Raw genomic sequence first — 12,449 nt, 5'->3', positions numbered from 1 at the left:
ACCTGTAATGCGACACGAATGATTTTATATTTTGATACGATTCTATAATTCAACGTTTTTGTAAACCTCCTTTGTGCAAGTTTCTACAACATGATAAATTTTTAGGAGTGTTTTCAACCATTTTGCTAGATTATGTATTTTGCACAATTTTCTAGTGATTATTTGTTAGATTTTCAACGATTTTCCTGTTTTATCTTATTCTTCACATTGTGTTGTGTTCATTGTTAAGTCCAATTACAGGTCACAATCGCCTCTAATGCGACACTGAGTGGTGCCTCGGTAAATCACTGTATCTTTTTCACTTTTCACTGTATCTTTTTTGAATTAAATAAATACAAATAATGCCTAAAAATAGCATCAGCAAAAAAAAAAAACAATAACATAATTACAGAGACACGCACAGTCTGTGACAAGGTGCGCGAGTGTACGAGTTATGATTTTGCGCGCAAGCACAGGAGAGTTCAAACTAGGATTGGGCGATCTACAGAAAAAGATCGATCTTGCCGGATAGATTTTCTAAATGACGTAAGGATCGATTTACTGATTGAATCGTTACCAGAGAATCGATCCAGGCTAGGTCGATCTTTGAAAATTGAATGTTTTTTTCTAATTTATATACTTATTCTATATAAGTGTAGTTTTTTCTTTAAACATGGAATGAACATTTCACATTATCCAAACTTCAAAGGAATTTTATTTTGATTTTCAACACAAAAAAAAAACTTGGAAGCTCAGAAAAATTGTATTCTCCAGAGCATTGCAACAACTGATATTCATCTAGGACTCCACTGACATTAATCCCATAAAATCCAATCGTGCCATACATCTGGCATTTAGTCGAAATCTTAGTAGTAGTTTCAGTTCTAGAAAAGAACGCTTCAGCTGGACCTGATTTTTTTTTTTTTTTTTTTTTTATCTTCGCTTATTTTTCGTCGGCCTATTTCCGCCACTTTAGTGCCAATCACCGACATCAGGGAGGCGACTCCACCTGTTCCTACCTATCAGACTCAACAACTCATGAGCCGGGCCAACTTCTTTTACTTCCGCTCCGAAGGAAGACGTAACCAGAGATTTTTCGCCTCAGAAAATCCCAACGACGCCAGCTGGGATTGAACCCAGGCCGATCGGATTGTGAGGCTGTTACACTAACCATACAACCACTGGCGCCGTCCTGCTGGACCTGATGTCATCATCCAATTTCGTCACAATTTTCACTGTAAACCAAGTCGAGTTGATATAACTTGTATCCACTTGTTTTGTAATGACCAAACTTACAAAAATGCTCACAAACTGCTGCTTGTCAGGTGGTTTTTGGTGAGATTAATCGTTAGAGTGCGGAGCAAATTTTGTGAGAATATGCCAAAAACGTGGATGAGTTTGAGTATATTTAAAATAGCTTCAGCTAAAAATGGGCACTTGAAACCATTTCCTAAATCTATCGAAAAATGGATGAGCATTCAGCGATAGTATCTAGTTTTTTTTTTTCAATTTATACCCCCAATATATTCCCGAAAGACGAAATCGTTTGTTAAAAGGTGATCCCTAGAGGAGCGTTATCCTCAAACTTGAACGGTCAAAATCAATGTTCACTGAAAAGCGAATTTTCAAAAAGATTTCTACGATCAAAAATATCGAAAAGATCGAAAAGAAAAGATCGATTTTCACGATTTGTTGCAGTACAAAGAATGAACCGAAAATTCGGAAATCGGAGAGGAAAAGATCGATCTGCTGAATATCGATGCAAGATCATCCAACCCTAGTTCAAATATTGTTTTATTGTATAGAATTTATTCATTTCCTAATTAGTTTTTGATACAGTCAACGTTGGTAGCCCGCAGCCTAACATTTTGATAAATAGTCACCCGTCATGCTCAGAAGTTTGGCCGCCACTACCTTATACCATTCATACGCCTATTTTTTCGACATAGTTGAGTCACCAAATGTATTCTGTAACATTTCCAACATTTCGGCACAAGAAATTTTGTTAGCAGCACAAAATTTCACACAATAACAAATAGAATTATGCATATCGAAAATCGCTGAGCAAAAAAAAGTTGATTTTCTCTTAATGACGCTGTTAACAAACTAAATCGCGCTCAAAATTGCCATTAGGACCACTGACAGTAGTACCAACCTTAAAAAAATGACAGAATATAAAGCGAGAGGGAAAACAAGAGACTTTACATTGCAAACCAAGCCATCGAAACGAAGACAATGATTTTGTCCTCCGCTATGGGCTGTGGATGTGCTAATTTGTGAGTGAGTGGCTGTGAGGCTGTGAGTTGCAAGGGCTGCTTCAAAATAGCGTCAACCAGGTTAGAATTGTATAAGGAAATGTCGCTTCGGCTCGGGTCTCGCTTTTGCTTTTGAGTAAATAGAAGCAAAAAAAGGTAAACACCGAAAAACCGAGAATGACAAGGAATTCAAGTGAGTGTTAAATAATATAATATAGATAATATATAATGAAGGTCCCGCCTCATTCCCCTACATAGGTTTGAGTTGGTCGATTATCTAGTTGATAATTAATTAATACATAACCAGTTTAACAAAAAAAAACGAACTGATTTAATTTGCAGATATGAAATCACCTCTTTGTGATATCGGTATTTCACTTAGCTTCGTCTATTCAAAAGTTTCTTCGGACATGTTTGTAAGAAGTCACAGCAAATCTTTCAGTTCAGTCAAATCTCAAGAAGAAACGCTTGCTGTCCCGTCAAGCTATCCCATAGCATCTTCTGAGTTCACTGTAACCTGACTGCCAAAATTGTCAGACTATTAACTCTTCAGATTAATCGAACATTTGACCCGTTGGATGAATTTCAGGTTGTAGCCTATCCCTTCATTCTGACGGTTGTCTGCTTGATCCTTCAGAAATAGCTATTGAGCTTTCTTTACATGACAACATTCGTTTCCTCGATCTTAAACGAACCCCAATCATAGTTGTGCTTCTTTTTAATGAAACTAACATATCCAATTCCACAATAAGAACAAACTCTACCATGTTCCAATCGCTATCACAATTCAGATTTCTCATGGCTGCATTATCGCGCGCGTGCTCAAACACAATTCGTTGAAAACAACTTCGTTCATTACAATCTAATCATTTATATTACATTTTTGATATGTGAAATACACTGTCGTTTAAAATCCACTAATGTGGTTGCTCTTTTAATGTGCCTAGGCATCGAATTGAAATAAGTTACACCTTTAAAAAATAGGGAGTTCTGTGACACTCTACTTAAGAAGTTAGGCGTTCGTGCTTCGTCTGCATTTCTGGTATTATATCTATGAATATCACTTCCTCTTTCAATTCGATCACACAAATATCGAGGCAGCAATCCATTTATAATTTTGAAAACGAACACCATAGTTAAATATACAATCCTTTGCTTCACAGATAGCCATTGAAGCGTGTTTAGCATGAAAGCTGAGGAAGTGAATCTATTACAACGCAAAATTAAGCGCATTACTTTATTTTGTAAACGTTGTAGGCTCAACATTTGTGTTTCGGTAGCAAGAAAAAGAATGGATGAACAGAAGTCTATGTGTGGCGATATTATTGATTTATATAATTGAATTTTACTCGAAATTGTCAACTCATTTCTTAAACGGCACATGATACCGTATTTTTTTGCAATTTTTTTTGATGACATTATCTATGTGAGACTTAAAAAGCAGTTTGTCATCTATAGTAACACCAAGATACTTTATCTCTCTAACGCGCTCAAGTGTCTCACCATTTATCTCTACCAAACACTCGGTGTTATAATATCTCGAAGAAAATACCATGTACTTGGTTTTTCCAACATTTAATTTTAACTGCTTATAATTCAACCAACTACTAAGACAATGCAAATCTCCATTTAAGTGCAATGCTACGGATTCTAATTTTCTAGCTGCTATGAACAGAACTGTATCGTCCGCGAATAAATTTATATCGCAAAAACGTAAGACTCGTTTCATGTCATTTATGTACATTATGAATAAAATAGGCCCCAACACGCTTCCTTGTGGAACACCGAACGTACTAGCTATTGGTTCAGAAACAGAATTAGCAAAAAAAGTTCTCTGTATTCGATTACTCAAATAACTTTCAAACCATTTGAATGCCGAACCCTCTAAACCAAAGCGCCGCAGAGTCTGTAACAACAAGGGCCTGGAAATAGTTTCAAATGCGCGTTTCAAATCCAAAAACACTACAATGACCGCTTCTTTGTTCTCGATATATTGCTTCCACTTAGCTAACACCAAATTCAAGGCGGTTTCACAGGAATGTGATTCCCGATATCCCGATTGCTCTTGTGCTAGTAATGAGTTATTATTCAAATAGTTCACCAGCTGGCCTTTAACGACTAATTCTAGCAGTTTTTCTATAGTGTGCAACATATTGATAGGACGAAACTCTTCGGATTTAATCGTCCCAGCAATTTTTTGTATTGGAACCACTAACGATTCTTTCCAAACTTTGGGCACGTGCCCAGTTCTTAATGAATCATTTATGAGGTCCAGCAGGGTTAATTAGAACTGGAGACCCCGTTTCCAAGAATGGAGTATTCCTTCAACATCAACTGCTCTCCTTCGCACGAGGTAGCGAACGGATTCGGTTGGGTTGAGTTTGCTGCGAGCGAACGCGCAAGGACGGGGTAAAGGATGCGAAGATCTGTTCAAAAAAAGAATTATTTTATTTGCTCCACCAACTGCTGCTACTGATGATGCTTTGTTAAACCAGCAGTCTCGACTTTTGAAGTTTCGCGCAAAAGATAGACAGCTCTAGAGCTAGAGTTGGCTGAATGATTGAAACGACTAGCGCAGTAATCGCATATGGTCCTGATGAATGAACCATGAACAGATGGTCTTTGTTCTAACACTCTGTAACGATAAAGTGATTTCTAAATCTATGTTGAAATTCTGCTTAATTATTTCAAATGAGTTATTATGAAAAAATGAAAATTTGAAGGTGCCTCTTCTTGGAAAACAGATCATTGTGTTCCATGTCTACCGCGCTGATTGCTCCCAAGACTCATCGTAGGTTTCAATTTCCGGACGGTAACCTGCAGGCTGTCAACTGTCAGCAGTAACCTCCCCCAAAATTGGGCGCTGTGTTTGACAAAAGGCAATTTAAATTAGTCGGCGAAATTGCGCCCCTCGCGGATGATGCTATTCTCGCAGCGAAGTGCAATTTCGTTGATTCTTCAGTCCATTGCAGAATGGTCCCCTTTTTATTACGGCTACCGTGAAAAAGCTGTATGAGATGAAAATAAAGCGATAAAAATAACGTAGAGTGGAATAACCGTGGCAGGTTCGCATCGTAAAAAAGAATCTGTGACAAACCATGGAAGCCCCAGCGTTACGATTTATCTCGCTCGTGGGGAAGGGAGCAAATGTTAAAAAGCCATCCCGTTGGCCGACTGTGGGTGGGACCCAGAGGAGGCCACACGGAAAACGTGAAATTCATTCCGAAAAATGTTCACCAGCGCGGACAATTTCTAGAGATTTTGTTTTTCCATTCTCATCCCGTCGCTTCTCGATTTCAACGATACCATTCTGTTTGCGTTTGGCAACGTATTTTTTTGTTTTGTTTTTTATAAACACTCCGCACGTTTCCAGCGGACCCAATTCGAAAGCTCCGTCCAATCCTTCGCACGCTCGGCTTCTTTCGGATGCGGGGCGGCAGCGACAGCGAAAAGCGGAAAATCTGTGGGTTTTGTTTTCGTTGAAAGTGATTCCGGAGCGCTACGGCCTCAGCTGCGGGTGTCTGATTTCGGGTGCACAAAAAAAAAAGAAGACGACGAGCGAGAAGTCCTTTGAAGTGAGGGCCATCGCCATTTTCGATGGGTGGAGAATGGTTGGACCGTTCTGAAAAGAACCAACCGACGGCGGACGGCTTTTTTCTTAAATTGTTTTTATTTCATTTTCAGGACGTGCCCGAACTGAATGGCTGAAAAGTGGGGAAATTACCGAATATTATTTGCCAGAAGTGGCAGTGCGTTTCGGTTGCTTTATTGAGCGCTAACGGCGAGTTTTCGCGCTTGGGTTCTGTGGTGGACTATATTGAATTGACGTGTTTTGAGCTCGCGTACATTGATCACCGAGTGTGAGCTTAATCGGTTATGGCCGGTATCGAATACGCTTAGAAAATTCCGTTGTTGGAACGCTCATCAATAAAAATAGGGGAAAAAATGACGGTTCAATGTTTCACGAAAAAGTGAAAAAAAGTTTTCTAATGCTTTTCGAAACAGAACGAGGAGTAGAACATTTTGTGATGCGGTAAGTCGGACATATAGTGGGGGTGAAACGGATAGCTTTGTAATATTATATATTAGGTTGGGGAAAAAGAAATCCATTATTTTTGCGTGAAATTCAAAACTTTATTTAAGATGTTTCGGATTGTTCGTGTTGAGGCACCGACGGACAGTTTAATTCAATCGTATCTCCTTATTGCTTGGGCCTTGTTGTAATTGCTTGGTGCCAGGTCCGAACTATTTGGTGGATGCAATAAAACTGCCCAAAAAAGCTTCCGGAGTTCCTGGTGAGTCACTACAAACGTGTGTGGCCTCGTGTTGCCCCGATGGAACACAACACCTCTTCTGTTGACCAATCCTGGCCGTTTCTGGTTAATCGCAAGCTTCAAACAATCCAGTTCTTGCCAGTAGAGATCTGAATTTAGTGTTTGACCATACGAAAGCAACTCATAATAAATGATTCTTTTCAAGTCCTACGAAATGCACAGTAGAACTTTCCTTATCGTTAGTTTGGCCACCGTATGAGCTGCTTCATCACGCTTTGACCACGATCGTTCGCATAATATTGTCGTATTCAACCCATTTCTCATCCCAGTCATCATCCGCTTAGTAAATGGGTCGATTCGATAATTTTGCTTTACTTGTGCAAAAAATTAATTTATTCTTATCGGTACAAATTGTTATCGTAAAATCCAAAAAAAAACTGATCAAAACAACGCTTGTATTGAAAAGCAAATAGACAAATTTCACCAATTCTTCATGCGTTCACTTTAACACCTGGTGAAGAGACCAATTGTACTTCATCAATGGTAGTAACCTATGAGTTTTCAAACAAAACTTGACAGCACTATCAGTTTAACTGCGAAAGTTGAGGCGAAAACTTTCTTTACTTTACTTGTTTCAATAGCTAAAAACTGCTTCGAAAGCAAACTACTTAAATCTTTATAAATAGCGATAGCTTCTTGAAATTTCATTTCAGTCTCTATTGGTCTGTATCATACATCATGGGCCTTATTCCCGTATCCACGTACACTTACGTTCCCACTACGCTTACATCTCACTTCACTTTGTTGTACTCACTCCCGTTTCGTGAAGTGTAAAAATGAACTTCGTGTAGAAAATGAAGTGGATACCAAAATGACCCTGTGTTCATTTCCAATGTCGTTTCCAATGGCGCGTTTACATTAGGGAGATCTATAGCTATAGATGGATTTATTCACACGAAAATAGATATAAACGGGTGAGAACATATATGATTAAAGTGACCAGATGGTGAGAGGTCTAACGCGGGACACCAAAAACAAAACGTTATGTATATACGTTATGTGAACATAAACCATAGTTTAGCGAGTCTAAACTGATCTGTATTATTTCTTTTAAGTATCGGCACCCAGTTGTGATTTTTCGGTGGTTTAGATTTTGTTTACGCCTGAAAACCACACGCTCAATCAGAGCATTTACCAGGCATAGAGCCTGGCAAGCAAGATTCAAATTCTACAATTTTCTTCAAATTACCGAATGGAATGTTCGAAAAATTCCAATTCATTTTTCATCGATTTTAGTGTTAACGTATGCATTAAAAAAAATGGACTAATTCCGTGGTGATGAAATATAATTTTATGGAACAAATTTTCCTTGAATCTTACGTTTATTAAGCCTACAACAAAAATGATTCAAGGCTGTTTCGTCGCAGCAGCAGCACTGTCAAGCAACTTGATGATTTTTTCAAACTGCAAGCTCCACCCTACAGCGAAAAAGTTGGACATCCTGTGGTACTTTGTGTCCACCACATATAGCCGATCTGGTATTTACAACATCATCGCCCTGCCGCTCCTTAAGCCGGGAGATCGAAACAACCGGCCAAATGGCGAAGGAGAATCTGGCCAAAATGCACATTTTAATGCGGAAGCGGCAAACGAGACCGGCCGTATCTGAGCAGCATGCAATCACCCAGAAGGAGTAGCATGAGGTGCTGGTGAAAAACTTTTTTCCTTGCTCATAATGAAGGTGAGACGTACTTGATGCTAGAATTCAACGAATGGCACATCAAGTTCTCGAAGAAGGTTCTTCTCTGACGTGACGTGAAGGGAATGTCCAAGCCGCTCTTGTTTCGAATCATATGACGAACGAGGGGATATAGAGTATGAAGTGCTTGCCGTAAATGGTCTTTATGCCGAACCTGGGATCAGCCCATTATGCCAAAAGATGGCATAATGGAGGATGAATCGGCTGGGGATAAACATTGTCGCGAAGGCCGCCAACCTTCCCAACATTTCCCAGCTGCGACCGATAGAAAACTTTTGGAGGAATGGCTAAAATGGAGAGACAGTCGACCACCAAAGCCACGAAAAGGTAAAAGAACACGTCGACTTACATATTTTTATCGGCCATGGTTGAGGTTCCGGCCATCTTCCGTAGACCACTCAGCGCTTCATTTACGATACTTCATCAAACAACCCTGTCTCTTCCTGTCGAGTATACACTAGTTCTTTCGGCTTATTTAAAACGTTAAGCCCTAACCGAGCTAAGGGACCAAAGATGAACTTTTCGTCTTACTCACGTTGGTCCCGACGGATCGATAGAGGACTTTCCAATTTTGTTGCTGTCGCTTCCAGTTGATACTCTCTAAACAAAAAGCCCACTGTCGGTGTGATGAAACCAGCTCAACGTATTAATCTTTGGATGCATTAGAAGCGCTCTTGAACACTTTGCCAAATAAAAGTTTTTTTTTTGAGGTCATCCATTTAAGAAAATCAACATGATTAAATTGTGATATTAAAATATATTGATATCGCGGGACATTTTCGTTTCTTTTGCCAAATGCGGGACGTTTCGCGGAACGCATTCTTACGCGGGACATTTTGTTGAAATGTGGGACTGTCCCGCGTAACGCGGGACGTCTGGTCAGTTTATATATGATACACTTGGTATATATAATCACTATGAATAGAATAAATTCAGGCATATGTAAACGCTGATGAATTTCTCACTGGTGAGAAATCACTAAAGTTGGATGCAGTTCTACTTCAGGTGAATACATTCACCGAAAATATGACTATATTCAGTATATAAGTTCGCGCTAGTGTAAACGGTTGATGCGATTTCTATAAATCTCATCATATTTCTTCACATGAATATATCACTAGTCTATACCTGAGAGAGAGGAGCCAGCTCGCTTTTGTTGTGATCACCCTTATGTCAGCGCGAACCAGTCACAGTGAACCAAGGGGAAGTATTGAAATATGTAGAAAATTTCAACATGACATTTTTTTGCAAGACATTTTATGTGAAAATAATTTTGACGTCGGACTACATCTTTCATTTCTATACTGGGGTGTAAGTTCAAAGCTTCGAACACAAGAGTGTTACATTGGGGAAACAAGATTTTGAGCAATAAAACCTCTTCGCCGGTTGAAATAAATGTAATGATAAGCGCTTCATTCGAAGCATAAAATGTCTACGCGTTATATGTGTGTTACTTATTGATCCAAACACTTGTTTCAATAGCTAAAAAATTGCTTTGAAAGCAAGCTATTGAAATCACAAAAATCTGTATATAAGGTATATAAGGTGCCAGCTCGGAAATCCACTCAATTATAATTGTACAGCGGTTAGATCATTTTGGAACAGTTACTGATGCAAAAAAACCAAACTTGCTACTGTGAAGAAGGCGACCAGCAAGAAGAAAGCTGCTGATACTGCTGGTGTGGCTGTCCGAAAGCAAAAGTCAAACAAATCCTCAAAAATCGCTGCATGCAAGCCGAAAACGCCGAAGTCATAGAAATCAGTAGCAGCTTCGAAAAAAACTACCATAGCCACACATAACGCACAACACGATAGAAAACAAGATAGTGTTTTCAGCAAATCAAATCCAGTTCTTTTCAGAAAGAGTTTATCAAATACTGCGGTCAAATACATTATTTTTGTAATTTATTCGATCAACGTAAGATTACATCTTTCGAGCACTTATTAGGGGTACAATGAATCTTGAGAAAGACAATTCATTCCGGCTCGACACTCACACAAACAATGTTCACTCATCAATGTCACAAAAGGGAAGTGGGTGTTGTGAGGGAGAGCAGAGTGAGCGCTACATTTATGTAGACTGTTTGGAAGCGACAGTTATGTTGTCTATGGGAAATGGTATACAGATTAAATCACACATAAAGGGGAGAAAGAATCTTGACCCTTTTAGTTTTGTGGACAAGACCAATTGGTTCACCTTCACTATCGGTCAATTCGATTGGATCTTCAGTGATACTATTGCCTTGATTAGCGACCTGCATGTCAAATTTAAAATTTGCATATGAATGGTCCATCAGTGATGGGCAGGAATATCATGGCAAAGATGACGAGAGACTGGTAGGATAATTCTCATCTTCATCCGAATCGTGATCACTGCCTGTTAAAATTGCAGACACAGCATCCTTTTTAGTCAACCTATTATTATTTCCTTCGGACACAAACAAAATTCCCTCAAAATGCACCAGAGAGAAATCAATGTTAACTCTTTTAATTGGAAGATTAGCACTTATTTTATATATTCCACATATGTTGCATATTCAAATTGCATCGGAGAATATACAATCATCGCCCACATTGCAAAAAATCGATTCACTGAGCTTGCAGCAATAAATCAAACTGGAACCAGTGAAAGAATGAATGAAAGAATGAAAGAATTCGCGAAAACTGAATGAAAGATCGTAAAAAGTCACAAATGAGCCCAAAACACCCATAAATTCACAAAATATCTCCACCGACAAACAAATCATAAAAAAACAGTTTGCTTCTTATTTCGGATATTGTTTTAGTAATCATCGAAATAATTCTATAGAACAACTGTATCGAAATTATCAAAAGTAAAAAAAATGCTGGAATGGGCCGATGCTGATGGAAGCCATGATGTGGGCTGACCTGGTACATCTTTTATTATTTCCTACATGATCCTTTTTATACCCCCATATATTCCTGTTAGATGCAGTTCTATGTCAAAAATCAAATCGGGGATAAAAACGCACCAAAGTATTCACAAACAAAGGTTCACGTCAAGTTTGAACATTTTTCTCACAAATGAATGACAACAACTTGCTTGATTGAAATTGTCAGATTGGAATTTTCTTGATGATGATGCGTAAGAAGAATAAGAAGAAAACAATCTATCTGTCATTCAGCTGGCTCCTCTCTCTCAGGTCTATACCCACCGTGAGAGAAACGTCAGTTGTGTTTTGTTTTGTTTATCCTCGAGTTGTATTGATACACCCAGAAAATGGATTACTAAAAAAAAGCTTCCAAATCCTTTGTAATGCAAACAGTAGAATGTACATATTTTCTGTAAATATTACCAATCGTTTGTAAAATGAATGTCAGATGCAATACACATCCCTACCAACGATTGATTCATTTTACTTCGCGGTATTAGTAACTTTTACGATTGTCATTACAGGCAACCGCGACGAAAATGAAAATATAACTTTATTAGCCTAACTACCGAGTTGTTAATTGAGTTGCACGGCACTACTTTCCGATATTTCTTCACAAAAGAAGGTCGTATTAACTCAGATTCGAGACAGGTAAGTAATGTTCGTGAAAATCAATTCAATTTATGTTCTTTAATTAATTTTGATACAAATCAAATGATACACAATGTGTCATGCAAGTAAACTCTCACGAACATATAACCAAATATGAGAGGATCATTCAGATACTTGTATGAATGTCAGCAATCACTTTTGTAACATTTAGTGATTAAACTAAGAGAGGAACGAAGACTGTTGTTTGCATATTCGAGTTGTATCAAACATGGCACACTATTTTCGAAGCCTGCATACAAGTTTGAACCGCATATATCGTCTCATTTTACTATAGCGAAACCCACTGCACAGACAAGTGTAAAGCAATAAATGATACAAGAAAAATTACGTCATCATTACGTCACCATTTGCGGAGAGCAGCGAATGGGAAAAGAGATAAAACACGAGAGTTTTTGCTTCTCACTGGAGCGGTGTTGCTAGTAAAACTATGCGGTCTATATGAATATACACATTTCAAGGGGTAGCAGCGTTAAAAATGGAAAATATAATCTGACTACCCTTCCCTTAGCCTCTATCGAGCTAAATAATCATATAGTTTGCACTCTCTAAGACTTAAAAATCAGGATCTGCTACATTAGCTGAATATGAATCTTTCGCTTTGCGTTGTCCGTATGAT

At 38.5% G+C, this 12,449-nt stretch overlaps 1 protein-coding gene across 4 annotated transcripts in view; it reads left to right on the top strand.

The window, feature by feature from the left end:
• Positions 1 to 12,449, top strand: part of LOC129764240 (5-hydroxytryptamine receptor 1-like) — a 201,156-nt gene that overhangs the window by 150,517 nt on the left and 38,190 nt on the right. Inside the window, exon 1 of one of the 4 annotated variants that reach the window (XM_055763147.1) lies at positions 2,353 to 2,427. The exons of the other annotated variants lie outside the window; for them this stretch is intronic. The gene's annotated coding sequence lies outside the window, so the exon portion shown is untranslated. Of the gene's footprint in view, positions 1 to 2,352; positions 2,428 to 12,449 lie in introns of those variants that run through there. 4 annotated transcript variants of the gene reach the window in all.

The sequence above is a fragment of the Toxorhynchites rutilus genome, chromosome 1, assembly GCF_029784135.1.
Source record: "Toxorhynchites rutilus septentrionalis strain SRP chromosome 1, ASM2978413v1, whole genome shotgun sequence".
Classification (NCBI taxonomy): domain Eukaryota; kingdom Metazoa; phylum Arthropoda; class Insecta; order Diptera; family Culicidae; genus Toxorhynchites; species Toxorhynchites rutilus.
Note: the sequence above shows the minus strand (reverse complement) of the source record. Positions and strands in the feature narration are given on the sequence as shown.